Source organism: Syngnathus scovelli, chromosome 2 (assembly GCF_024217435.2).
Source record: "Syngnathus scovelli strain Florida chromosome 2, RoL_Ssco_1.2, whole genome shotgun sequence".
NCBI lineage: Eukaryota > Metazoa > Chordata > Actinopteri > Syngnathiformes > Syngnathidae > Syngnathus > Syngnathus scovelli.
In genome coordinates, this window is record NC_090848.1 from 15,090,105 (window position 1) to 15,102,883 (window position 12,779).

Below are 12,779 nucleotides of genomic sequence, written 5' to 3' on the forward strand. Positions count from 1 at the left end.
ATATTATTATGGCAGCATGCAGTGGCTGAGATCTGATTGGACTAAAAATCTTGCATCCAGAGAGATCGAGCATTGGAGGTAAGAATATAAATATTACACAATAGCACTAAAGCCATTTTATCAGTGGAGTATAGTTCCATTTGTCTCAAGGCATTATTTTAGAAAAGAAATGGCCTTGTTTTTTTTTAGCTGATTCACCAACCACCTTACGTTGCTGAATAAATGGAGTTTTATTTCATTTCTAAATGAGAAAGCAAAGGGCATGAAGCATTTTCTCTGTAAGCGCTCACATCGGCATATATGGACATTTAAAGGTGTGCAAACACCCACTTAGCACAGCAGGCTGTGACCTTTTCTGGCAGGCACACCTGACAACTGATAGCAGTGGTCTTAAGAGAAGAATCGCACTCAGCAAGCACATGAATGCAGTTTTCAAGCAGCCATGTGATGAGAGATTAAAATTTAGTCTCTTGGGCACAATCTGCTCCCCCTTCCACAAATGCAATAATAATCAGAATGCTGTGTTTAGACTCACATACAGTGTATGATTGTAAAGACAATTTGGGGGATTGGTTTGGTTTGAACATTTTGGTGTTTAAATTTTTGTTTTATATGTCGGTCATGCAATAAATTAATATATAACCTAAAAGAACCATCTTAAAGTAAGAAAAATGGCACGTGCCGTGCCAGAGCACTCTCGGCCGGCAACTTCACCCAGCCACACCCCTCTGTTTACCGTAATGTCTGTCACCTGCTCCCTCTCGTTGTCTCATGTATTTAAACCCCGCCCGTGTGTTCCTCCTTGTCGGTGTCTACTGTTCTGTTCAGTCCCTATCCGTGCCCAGTGTTCCTGTCGTTTGGTTTTCCCTCGGTCTGTCTGGAGGCTCACGGTCAGTATTTTAACCTTGTCCAAATGGACTTATGTTGGTCGGTCGGTCTGTCTGTTTGCTGGCCGTGAGTCTCTATTCCCCGTCTGTGTCTTCGGTTCCCCACCTACCTCCCTTCCAACTACCTTTTGCCTCAATAAACCCTGGTCCAAGCTGCATTTGGTCGCCCTGCTCCATTCCGTTCCTGACAAAAAGTTTTGCCTCTTATTTGGGGAACTTTGCAGATGAAATCAAAGTGGTGTTAGATTTCCCCATTTCTTGACATTGAAAAAGTGAAAATGGCCTTTGTGAGAGAGTTTAAACTTATTTTGCAAATGCAAATTATAAAAATATTGCTCCAATTCTAAAGGCACTTAGTACTTACTGAGAGTTCCTTTCAGCGGATATGAAGATGTTTAATTTCTGGTTAAGCGATGATTTTTAGCTAATTCTTTAGATATTTCAGTATGACAGGCAAAATATTTTTTTTTTATTTAACATGTTTTTACCGATTCAAGTTGATATCTTAGTGGCCACTTGCAATATTATAGTCGCTGTACTGTGAAACAATTTTTGTACAACTTTTTAGGGGTGTGCAAGTTAAGAACAAGTGAGAATCGTTTTTGGCAAGGCCAAATAGTTCTGTAACTGTTCACAAAACTGACAGCCGGTGTGAGAGCCAAAGTCTAAACTGACAATGTTCTGTGACTGAGTGGCAGACAACCCCTGGACAGGATCAGTGGTACAGAAAATGAATTTTAAAAAATGCATGTGTCTTTCACGTTGACACTCGCGCATGTCTGAGGAGCATGTTAACGCTTTGCTGCCAGCGTTGCCCGAGAAAGTGGCTGTACAGAGACTAATGTTTGGTCGGCTGATCACGGGGAATATTATTTTCTTCCAAAGCTGCCTCATGGGCAGACAGCAGTCATACCCCATCATTTGTTCTTGGCCAGACAAAGTGACATTACATTGATGATGATGCAGTGCAGCCTAACAGGCAGTTGGTGCTGCCACTCTGCAAAACTCATCCATCCATGAAACATAATTCTCATGAAGAGAAAGTTAACTTCCACCCATTCCTTTGAAATAATCTCAAGCGATGTTGATCAAATTCTTATTTTACCAGGTGGTCTTTTCAATTTGCATTCGAAGCCGCCCCCCCCTCACCCTCAATTTTTTTTTAAATGAAATGGGCTTGCTGAGCAAAAACTGAAAGTGGCAAGATTAGGTTCAAAATGTCTTCATATGGGCTCCGCATGTGAAGTATTATCTGTGAATTGCAGCCTCGTTGGTGTCGGAGCAAAATACATTACACTGCATTTAAGGGAGTCAGAACTGACAGCAGTTTAGTTGCATTCACGTTTTGACGTGTCAGTCAACTCAAGTTAAGGCTAAAAATAATGTGGCTTTTATTCATAATTAAAGTTTGCTGAATGATTGAAGGGTTGCTTCTGAGGAACTCTCCAATTAGGAGCTCAGAATACAGTCATGAAGATCAACCTAACCATACCACTCTATAATGTTTTGTTTTGGGGGGCAGGTGGGGGTTTGTTCTCTGTCGTATCTCTGTAACGGCATATATCAGCTGTCAGAAAAGTTCCAGGACTATTGTCAAAACAGATTTAGGACGAAGGGGTGCTGAGCTCCTGACCAGGAAAGATAAATACAACTTTTGTTGAAAAACTTGCACTTTACAGTTTAGATGGTAGACATAACGTTTTGTGAGTTGCCATACTTAATATTTATGTCGACTTCCATTTAAACTTTTGTAAAATGCATTTTGGATCGGGGGACCATCAACTAGCCTTCAGCAAGCAATTGATTCTGGGTTCATTAGCCACTGACAGGTTTGCCCACAAGCAACATTTCTCCACTCAAATCAATATTCCATGTCTCATGTCTATTGGTGTGCAGAAGGTGAATGCCTAGCCTTCAATTTCTGTGATAAATTTCAAGCCCTCGGTAAAGACAAGGTTCGCCAACCCTGCTGCACACATTACTATGTAATACCACTTAACTGTGAATTTCTGCGTCTGTAGTATTAATCTGAAGGATTCTACAACAGGGAGGAGTAAATACTCAGCTTATTCCCTTCTTTAATTTTGCCCAACTAGTATTTACATTATAAAAATCCTGTAATAATTGATGCATTAAATGTTTTGTTTGTTTATTTATTTATCATACTACTTATGTAATTGTATTAATTGAGTTCATGGCATAGTGTGAGGCATTCTTTGTTTTTGTTTCTCCCTTCTGTAAGTCTTCAGTGCTTTCACAATAGCAACATTTTATAGTGTGTGTATATAATTCATATGACCACATTTCCAGTGTTCTTGTATATTATTATTTATGTCAAATGAAACACTTTTACAGACAAAATAAAAAGGACCATTTGGGATAAATGCCTTCAAGAACTGAAGGAGATTGTGTGGAACAAATGTTACATCCAGTAGCTCCAAAGAAAATAAACATGGATGGATGCACACAACTTAAAGACATAATCATATCAGTCTACTGGAATGCAAATGACAATAAAATACACTGCACACTTAAGAGCTCTATTTTTGTAGACAATGCATATGTGCTTGGTGTAGAAAATTGGCGCATCCTGATTTTTGACTGATAGTAGAGTAGAATTTAGACCTGATCAGAGCAGGTTTAATTTGAAGTGCAGGTGGTGTAGTACGTTTTTTGTGAGGTACAGGCAGAAAGATTCTGAGCTCTGCGAATTTGTGTGGTGGATGTCATTGTATTTCATTCTTAAATATAACAACTATGTACGTTGAATACTGAATCATTGTAGAAGTCAATTTATTGAACGCGTCATTATCATCATCATCCTCCTGGGCATGGCTATGCGAGGCCTTGTAATTATCTTTACAACATGGAAACTGAGGTGAAAAAAAGGAAAAAAGAAAAAAAGACCAAGAAAAAAAAAAAAGACTGTAGGCTTTAAAACTTTTGCAAATCATTGAGTTGTGTATTTACTATTTCTTTTACGCAACATACCAACTTGATTGGAACTGGCGTTTTTGGAGTAACAAAAGTTCGCACTCCCCCAGACAAAAAATGAAGTACAAGGTTTCCATATGAGGTGAACCACATGCTTGAAGTCCAGGCTTTATGTAAAATATATGTGGCTGAAATCCACAGAGCCCAAGATACCTTCCTGACTGTTTCAATATATGAAGAGCATCATGTACAATTTGTCATTAATTTATCTTTTTTTTTTTTTAAAGACTTTAAGTGTTCAGTACCAGTTCATAACTTTTTATATAATTTCCTGCCAAATTTGAATAAGCCCATGCTGCTGAGTTACACCATCCTCTCTTCTGGATGCCATTTATTACATTTGTTACAACTGATTTCATCAGTAAACACCACTGCAATGTGGATATTGAATGGCTGGTGCTTTTATGAACAGACTTCAAATAGCTTATCAGTTGTCAAGGTTGCACATCAGCGGCCAGTCAATCACAATTTTCCACAATGTCGCGGGGATAGGGTTTCACTGTCCGATTCTTTTCTGTTTTGAAAGACATTTCTACCAGATTAGTAAAACTGAGTCCCTTCTTCTCACATTTTCAACTTCAATATATTCAATCAAACATAAATGAATGGCAAAAATGTGTCATAAGATGCCATTCTTGTAAAAATCATTCTTTGGATACCAATACTTCAGGAAGCGCTTAACGTGCAATACAAGTTCGTGTGCACTGCAAAAACATGCACACACAAAGCGACTTATTTTATCACTCTATGTGCTACTCAAAGTATCCTGCACCTGAGTGACAGTGTTGGCAAGGTGCCATGCTGATTCTTGTTTTCCCAACCCTGTAGTTTCAGGATCTTTAGTGTTTGCAACAAAACACAGGAAGTGACTCCACTGATTGCTGTCTATAAAACAAGAGCAGACTTATGCCATTTCATTGATTCAACCGAATAGCAGCTCTTACAAATTGGCAAGAGTCTTTGGAAGACCTTTAATTTAAATAAACAATGCAATCACCCAATCTGATTTAATTAATCCCATGACAACAACTAGAACAGGTTCGAGAAAATGCAAAGACGACTCAAGACACTTCGCAAGGATGAAAGTGTAGGTGACTGACATCATGTTTGGAATAGTTGACGCATTCTGGTGCAGGGAGGAAAACTCTGTTGTGACTCCAGTGGTTCCAGAAAAAGAAGCAAGAGTCTGCCCTTCCCCCAAATTTTAGTCAGCTAGTCTGCAACAATTCAGAAGTAATTGCATTAACCTGTCAAAAGCAAATTTCAAATAATGAAACAATGGCTGAAGTTATAATTCAATTGATAAAGAAAAAAACAGTAATATTATAACTTAATGACTTAAATATAATTAACACTTTTGGTATGATTATTCTTCATTTTAATTCATGTTCCAAAAAAGTCTCAAAGAGCTAAAGGAGCATAAAAAAAATATTTGCATTCAGCACAGCAACACGACTCCCTGACAGAAAAGCGCATGCGATGATTTAGAATGAGAAGATGCTGCCAGTCTTCAAATTATATGATGAAATTATTGGTCAGTGCCCCCAGAATGGCTCAAATTGGAATCCTGATTGCAGCTCCATTAGCATGAAATATAGATGCTCAAACAATGAAAGTAACACCAATGGATGGATAATGTGATGAGAGCAAAAATGATGTGACTGAAACACTGCAGCCTTGGTTGAAACCAAATGCCGCCCGTGTTCTTGCAGCATTACTACCAGCAGCATTTAAATCAGGACAGGGCAATTGATTTTCCAAAGGTACCGTGTGAGAAACTGGAACGGCTGTCAAGGCTTACGCCATGTTGTGGACTACCTGTCCTCATTAGGGTCACGGTTGAGCCCCCATCCACCAAGCTCAAAACTGTGATGTAATTGTGCTCATCAACTTATTCAGTTAGTTTATGTTGTTGTTGTTGTTGATGTTCTTGCAATGTTGGTTTCCTCCAGTGCTAGCTTTGGTATTGATGTAGTTTGCAAGATCAAAAGAAACTGGAAAATATCAGGAGTCGAAATGACCACTCTCCAAAAAGCAGAAACTGCAGCAAAACAAAATTAAAATGACAACATAATGAGGAAACCCATAATTGAAAGAAGACAGCATGGCTGAAGACAAGGACAGGCAAGGAGCTGATTGGCTGTGACAGCTCTAATACATGACCGACAATTTACACAACACAAACCTAAACTAAGAATTCTCAGACTATTAAGCAACAAAAATAATTTGTTGTTCCAAATCTGAGTAAATGATTCACTGAAATCAAGAATAAAAAGTCGGCATGGAAGTTCTGTGGTTGTTTTTCAGTCGTCTTTGCCTAAAGAGCAGTTAGGGATAATTGTTTACAACTCAAATCAGCCAGTCAATCTCAACATATGTCGACAGGCATGAAATCAATGGAGCTGAGTTGTGGCGTTAACGCCATCGGAATGAAACCCAGTTCGTGGTCAATAAACGCTACGATTGCTTGCCAATCTGTGTTTGTGCAGCACGCAAGTGAACCATGACAAACATCTGAAATGTTCAATAAGGAGCAAGACAACAAGCTATGTAATTAAAGTTGTGAAGAGAAAAACAGCAACAGGGGTGTGCGGATCGGGATCGAAGCTCATTTTAAGCAGCAGACACCAAACTTAACCAACCATTAGCGCTACTTCTTGGCTTTAACTGGATTGGAAAAATAACGTGGATAAATTTGCATGACAAATTAGTTCAAGAAAACTGTGTCTCTCCACTGTGTCTCTCCACTATTGTCACTTCAATGAAAATCAGATTGCCTGTCGATAATGTATCACTGGATGGATGAATGGATGGATGTTTTTGAATTTATAAACCACACATTTTGATGTCCTAAATATTTCTCTCATATTCTTCTGCAGCTCATTCTGGTGCACGTACATTGTTTTATGTGATTCATGAAAACCTTCCCTCACAAAAGCCTCAGATGAAAATTTGACTTTCTCTGGGTTAACATGCCTCACCATGAAAATTTCACTGTTTAATTAATCTTTTCATTGAGAGCAAAAAGTGAGGTCTGAAAAATGATGATTTTTTTAATTAAAGCTGTGGTTTCATTCCCAACATTTTTTGATTTTTGCAAGAGCCACTGTGACAAAGTCAAGCTCGACAAGGCGTGCAAAGAAACATGTTTATAGTTTGAACTCATTAGTCAGCTTTCACTCTGATGTGCTGACAGATTTTTCAGGTGACCGAACTGGAAGTTAAAGAGGGGGAAAGGTTGATCCTGAAGTTTCAAGCTGCTTTCAAAGTTTGTTGCTGTTGGTGAGTGAGCATTACGCCATAAATGGCTTGTGAGATTGATGCAAAGATCATTATAGTAACAAATGATTATGAGTCTGGCTAAGATAATCCGCAGTTCCACTCAAATTTGTCTTGTTTTTCATAGGAAGTAATAGAAATAGCGTCACACTTTTATAGACATATTCATAATTGTGATGATGTCCTTCACAGGCAGTTATCCAATCGGTCTCATTGGCAATTACTCATATCCGATTTTCTTTCTCCCCTCTTTCGATCGAGGTGTGAGTTGCATCTGAGGATATCCTGTTTCATACCTTTGTCACTGCCGTGACACATATCCAAACTTGGCCAAATGGGATTTGGAAAACACAGCCACACATAGCACATGGCGGTTCAAATTTGTCAGATTTCAGCTATTAAATTGACAATCACAAAAAGCCCCACCTTCCAAGACGTGCTAAATGTGGACAATAACGCAAATTATACACAAGAATGGAATTAGATTGGCGAAGCAACATCACATGAATCGATAACAAAGGCCAAGTCTACTTTTCTAATGTGAAATAGCTGACATTTCAAGAGTGTGCAACATAAATGAGACAATGATGGCTCGTAATGGATTGCTACACAGAAAAAAAAGCCAACTTGGAACATTATGGACTCAAATAAATACAAGTCACAAATAATCAGCAAAGAGAACATGCATTCAAACATTGAACTTGATGCGGTAAATGATGATGGAGAGAGTCCATTATGGCAAGCTCACGAATGGCAAGGCATTACATTTTGCTCTGCAGCTGATCTGATAAAAACACCAAATTACTCACGGGAAGTCAGAACATGTTCCTGGATTTATCATTTTCGAGTCCAATGATTGAATGGAACATTTTAATGAAGATGTGGCTGAATTACTAGTTTATACCGTTGAACACGTACAACTTGGAATCTGACCAACGTCTATCCAACCATCCATTTTCTAGTGTACTTGTTCTCTTTGGCGTATAGCCAGAAGAGTCACAGGGTTAAACATGCAAACTCCACTCAGGAGGGCCTGAGGTGAAACTCAAACACAGAAGCTTGCAGCTATTAGACTCCTGGCTTTTCGCTGTCCCTTGTATTGTCCCCAGATTGTGGAGATTAAGTGGTGGCATAAAAGGAAACTGTCTCAAGTGTTAATGGATGTCAGCAGCCTCTATGTTGCTTCGGAGGGGAAGTAGCTAAGTCAAAAAAGACTCAAGGAGTCACGAAATAAATAAAGCTTGCTTCTTGGCTCTCAGAAAAGATCAATGTTTAGAACTTCAAGACAGGAGGTTTAAATTTTCGCTAAAAGAGAATGGACAAAAAGGCTTTGGACACACATCAATTATAAGAGAACCTCGGGGAAGTTGGTTGAAAGGACAAAAAAGAGAAATCACTCAAAGACACCCACAAATCTTGTCAAAAATAAAATGAACTAAAGCCATCACTACAGAGGGGGCGACCAACTGCACATGACGATGAAATGCAATTATGTGAAATGTTGATGTTTTAAAAGGATTAAATGTTATCATACTATCAGCCAGGCATCCATTTTCTGTAATCGCGGGGGAGCCGTAGCCAATCATCAGCACAGCAGACATGTTCAATTGAAAAAATTGCAATAAATTGGAATAGGAACCGAAGCCACACCAGCACTACACAATCAATGTCTTTATTTTAATGTCACTATGTTTGTTTGAGTGTATTTGTCTATATGAATTCACTTTAGGATTGTGCTCCTTCAATTATTTTTCAACGTGGGAGAAATTCAGAGAGCAGAGCATGCCCTCCAGCCAGCATCAGCACTTGTAACGAAGCTGAACTAATTTTCCAGCTCCAATCATCGTTTCATGATAAAAATGGAGTCAAGCACACTGCAGACAGCCTTATCGCTCCTAAGCATGCATTTCCCTCTTTGATGAACCATTTTGTCGCTGAGTAACAACATCAAACAAACGGCGATACCAACAAACACTTATATTGAATCTGGATTTGTCAAAATTTCTCAATTAGCACCACAAACAACTTGGTTGAGTGGCTACTGAGTGGAAGTTGAATCCGCGCCTCACAAGAAAACACGTGAAATTCTGTCACCATTTTAGTGCTTTAACAATAAGTACGATGTGTTTAAAAATGACCCGACTCTCAAGACAACGCAATACCAAAAGACAGCAGATTTTTTTTTCAATTAATAAGATCAGAACAGTTTGGAAGCTCTTATGTCAAATATTTTCAGTTTTTTTTTTATTTTACTCATTTGTGATTATTTATGAGATTACTTTTTCAAATTGAGTGCCACCATCAAACTCGTATGCCGGTATCAATATATTTTAAATGAGTAGCATTCAATTTGCCTAGGCTGAATTTGTAACCGTTCTTTTATTAGATTTAATTACTGCAGGTGTACCTATCAGTGTGTGTTCATTGATTTTCTTGAAACTTTCAACAAAAGGTCAGCCTTTATAGACAGACTTGCTCTTTGGCTTTGTGTCTTTTTTTTTCTCTTTTTTTTTTCTTTTAAATGAGCTCTTTTTGTTATGCGGAGAAACATCGGTGGCATTTATTCGAACCCCAACACTTTATCATTTATCTTTGAATTATGGTTTTTAATCAAGATGGGATTAAACAACTCCATTTATTCCTCTTTTTCAGGTATAAATTCTCTTTGCTGATATATTCCTTCTGCATTGTGCTGTGTACTGATTTATGTTGCAGCGCTTGCAGAGGCAGCTGATTGTGTGTGTGCACTGCTAGATTAAAGCGAATGCGGTGAACATCAGAGTGGGCTTGGGGAATTTTTCAAAAGCTGATGATATTCAAGGATGGAGAAAATATGAAGTGGGCTGAGATGAAACCTTCCATGTGACATTTGTTTGATGGGATACACACAAGCTATTGAAGGAAAGGAAAAACAAATCAGTGGACTTTTAGAAGATGGTTGGCTCAATGGACTTCGGCCCTTAGATTGCGGGAGCAGCTCCAGTCGCACAAAGCACAAGAAGAAGAAGAAACGTTCTCCACTCTGATCTTTTGCTCTTTTGTTTTGTTTTTGTTTTGTTTGTTCGATCGAGACACAAAGTGGGAAGCAGCTGGCCTTTCACGGTCAATTTCATGTTTCACTTTTAGTGTGTGTGTGTGTGTGTGTGTGTGTGAGTGTGTGTGTGTGTGCGTGTGTGTGTGCGTGTGTGTGTGTGTGTGTGTGTGTGTGTGTGTGTGTGTGTGTGTGTGTGTGTGTGTGTGTGTGTGTGTGTGTGTGTGTGTGTGTGTGTGTGTGCGTGTGTGTGCGTGTGTGTGTGCGCACATTTACATAACCGTTTTTGAAAAAGATATGCATATGTTCAGCAATCGCCCTTCCACATATACTCCCGCAATAAGAGAAATTAATATAATATAATATAATATACGATGAACAAGCGAACAAGCGAACAATGCTATTAAGATTTTGGCTGTAAACTCTTTTGTTGATGCCATATGATCAAACGCTGATAAATTTGTTTCCTTCACTCTGCCATGTTTTTTGGCCATTTTCTATTGCGCTTATTGTATTTAGGGTCAAAGTGAGTTGAAGCTTTTGCCATGGTTGACTACACTCTCCCTCTGCTGATGTAGGTCATGTACACATTTTAAGTATGCTTCATGCAGAGATGCACTGGGACCTAAATTTGGCCTGAGAATACTCCCTAGTTATGTTTGTATTATTGTCCATGTTTTATTTGACGCGAAAGGGCATTCAACATGCACCCAAACATATTCGTCAATCTATCCCATAATGCAGAGTTTTATTTATGCAACACTGACAGTTTAGTTTTCTGCCGTATTGAACATAGAGATTATTGTCACCATTTCTCAATGAAAATATAACAACTGCAAATAAGATTTTGACATGGCACTTAAAACCATCTTTCATTTTCAATGTGTAGCATGTTTGATTTTGTTTGCCAACAATGTGTAGTTACTCAGATATTCATGTTTCAAATTGTGTTAAATTCTTTGGAGCATGTGGAATTTTGTTTTAAATTTAATTTCAGTTTTTAAGACAATTATTAACTGTGTGTACTGTGTAACAACAATATATTGTTTAGGTAATTGTAGTGTATGCTGTCTGGTACCAACAAAATAAACAATTTAGTGTGTTCTCATCGTGTAGGTCAATGTATGGAGCAGCCACAATGACCTTTCTCAAGAATTTTCAATATCAATAACATTCATGGTTCCATGTTATTGACCTTATAGTGTGCATGTTTCCTTGCTTAAATGGAATTAAGTCCTTTGGGATAGTCACGTTGTCTCATGTTGGAAAATTGTGTCGTTACTTGCTACAGTGACAATTAAGTCATTAGTTGATTCATTTGCATATCAGGTACATACAATTATTTTTTGATGTACTACTATAAATGAAGCAAAGTGAATCATATTTGTGCAGGTACTTTAAAAACAAGTTTTACTTGTGTCAAAAGTGATATCTGCTGTTAAATTTATCCAACGACACATTTCACACAGTCAAAATCCGACATATGTTGACAATAAAGAGCCAGCACACATTGTGCAAACGCTGAATGAGGAAGACATGTTGCGTGTACTATCCAGACACTTTTTTTTTGGGAGGGGACACGCACACAGGCATGCACGCACACACACACACACACACACACATAGTAATTATAAATGAATACATTTTCTTTTTAACATCATCTGGATATTTACACAAAGCATCCACATTCTTTGCTTGGAACTTTACAATGTAAACGTAATAACACCTGCTTCAGTTGAATTTACGAATGAGTTTCATTTTTTGTTGTTGCCAAAAATGCCAGATAGACAGGTGGACAGATTGACAGACAGACATACTATATTCTATATAATGACAAATATAATACACATGAACTCCTACTAAAAATAAAATCAAAACAAACAGCGTCACTGTAGAGGACTAATTAGCACATCCCCCTTGCAGTGCAGAGGTTGTTGGTTTCTCCTCAAGATGGCAGAAGGTACAATTAACATGTTGTTGCCATTCATACAACTGAATATTCACTCTGTGTATAGGAAGTGTGTCTGCCCTACAGAATACATCAGGAAGATCAATATCATTCCACAGAAGAAGTGTCTGAAGCTAAAAGCTCTGTTTCCCATTAAAAAAAAAATCTGAATGTAATAGTGGGTTAGCTTTCTACCAGGTTGATAAGGCAACACAAAACTCTTCATGGGATGATGGTGCCTGGCCTTGTACTCTTTTGTATGCACTGGACGGAATACTGTTTACGATTGTTCATGGACTCCAATACGTGGAGGAAATAACAACAGGTTTAACAGGACCACTTGACTTCCTTGCTTCAGTTGTGTCTATTACCTTCCTCCTCCTGACAACATGGTAACAACCTAAATTGAGCAAATAAATCACTTTTAGCAGCTGGGAAGCTGTGTTGTCCATAATCTCTCTCCCAATTCTTCTACTGACTGTTAATAACATGCTGTTCAATTTTCTTCCCTTCACATGAAAAACAGCCAAAATGTTTTTCATCGTGCAGACTCGATTGTTACACTTGTTGGAATTTGGCATACGACAGGCTTGCTATTTACATATTTTTAAACATTTGTGTTGATATCGATTACACAGCC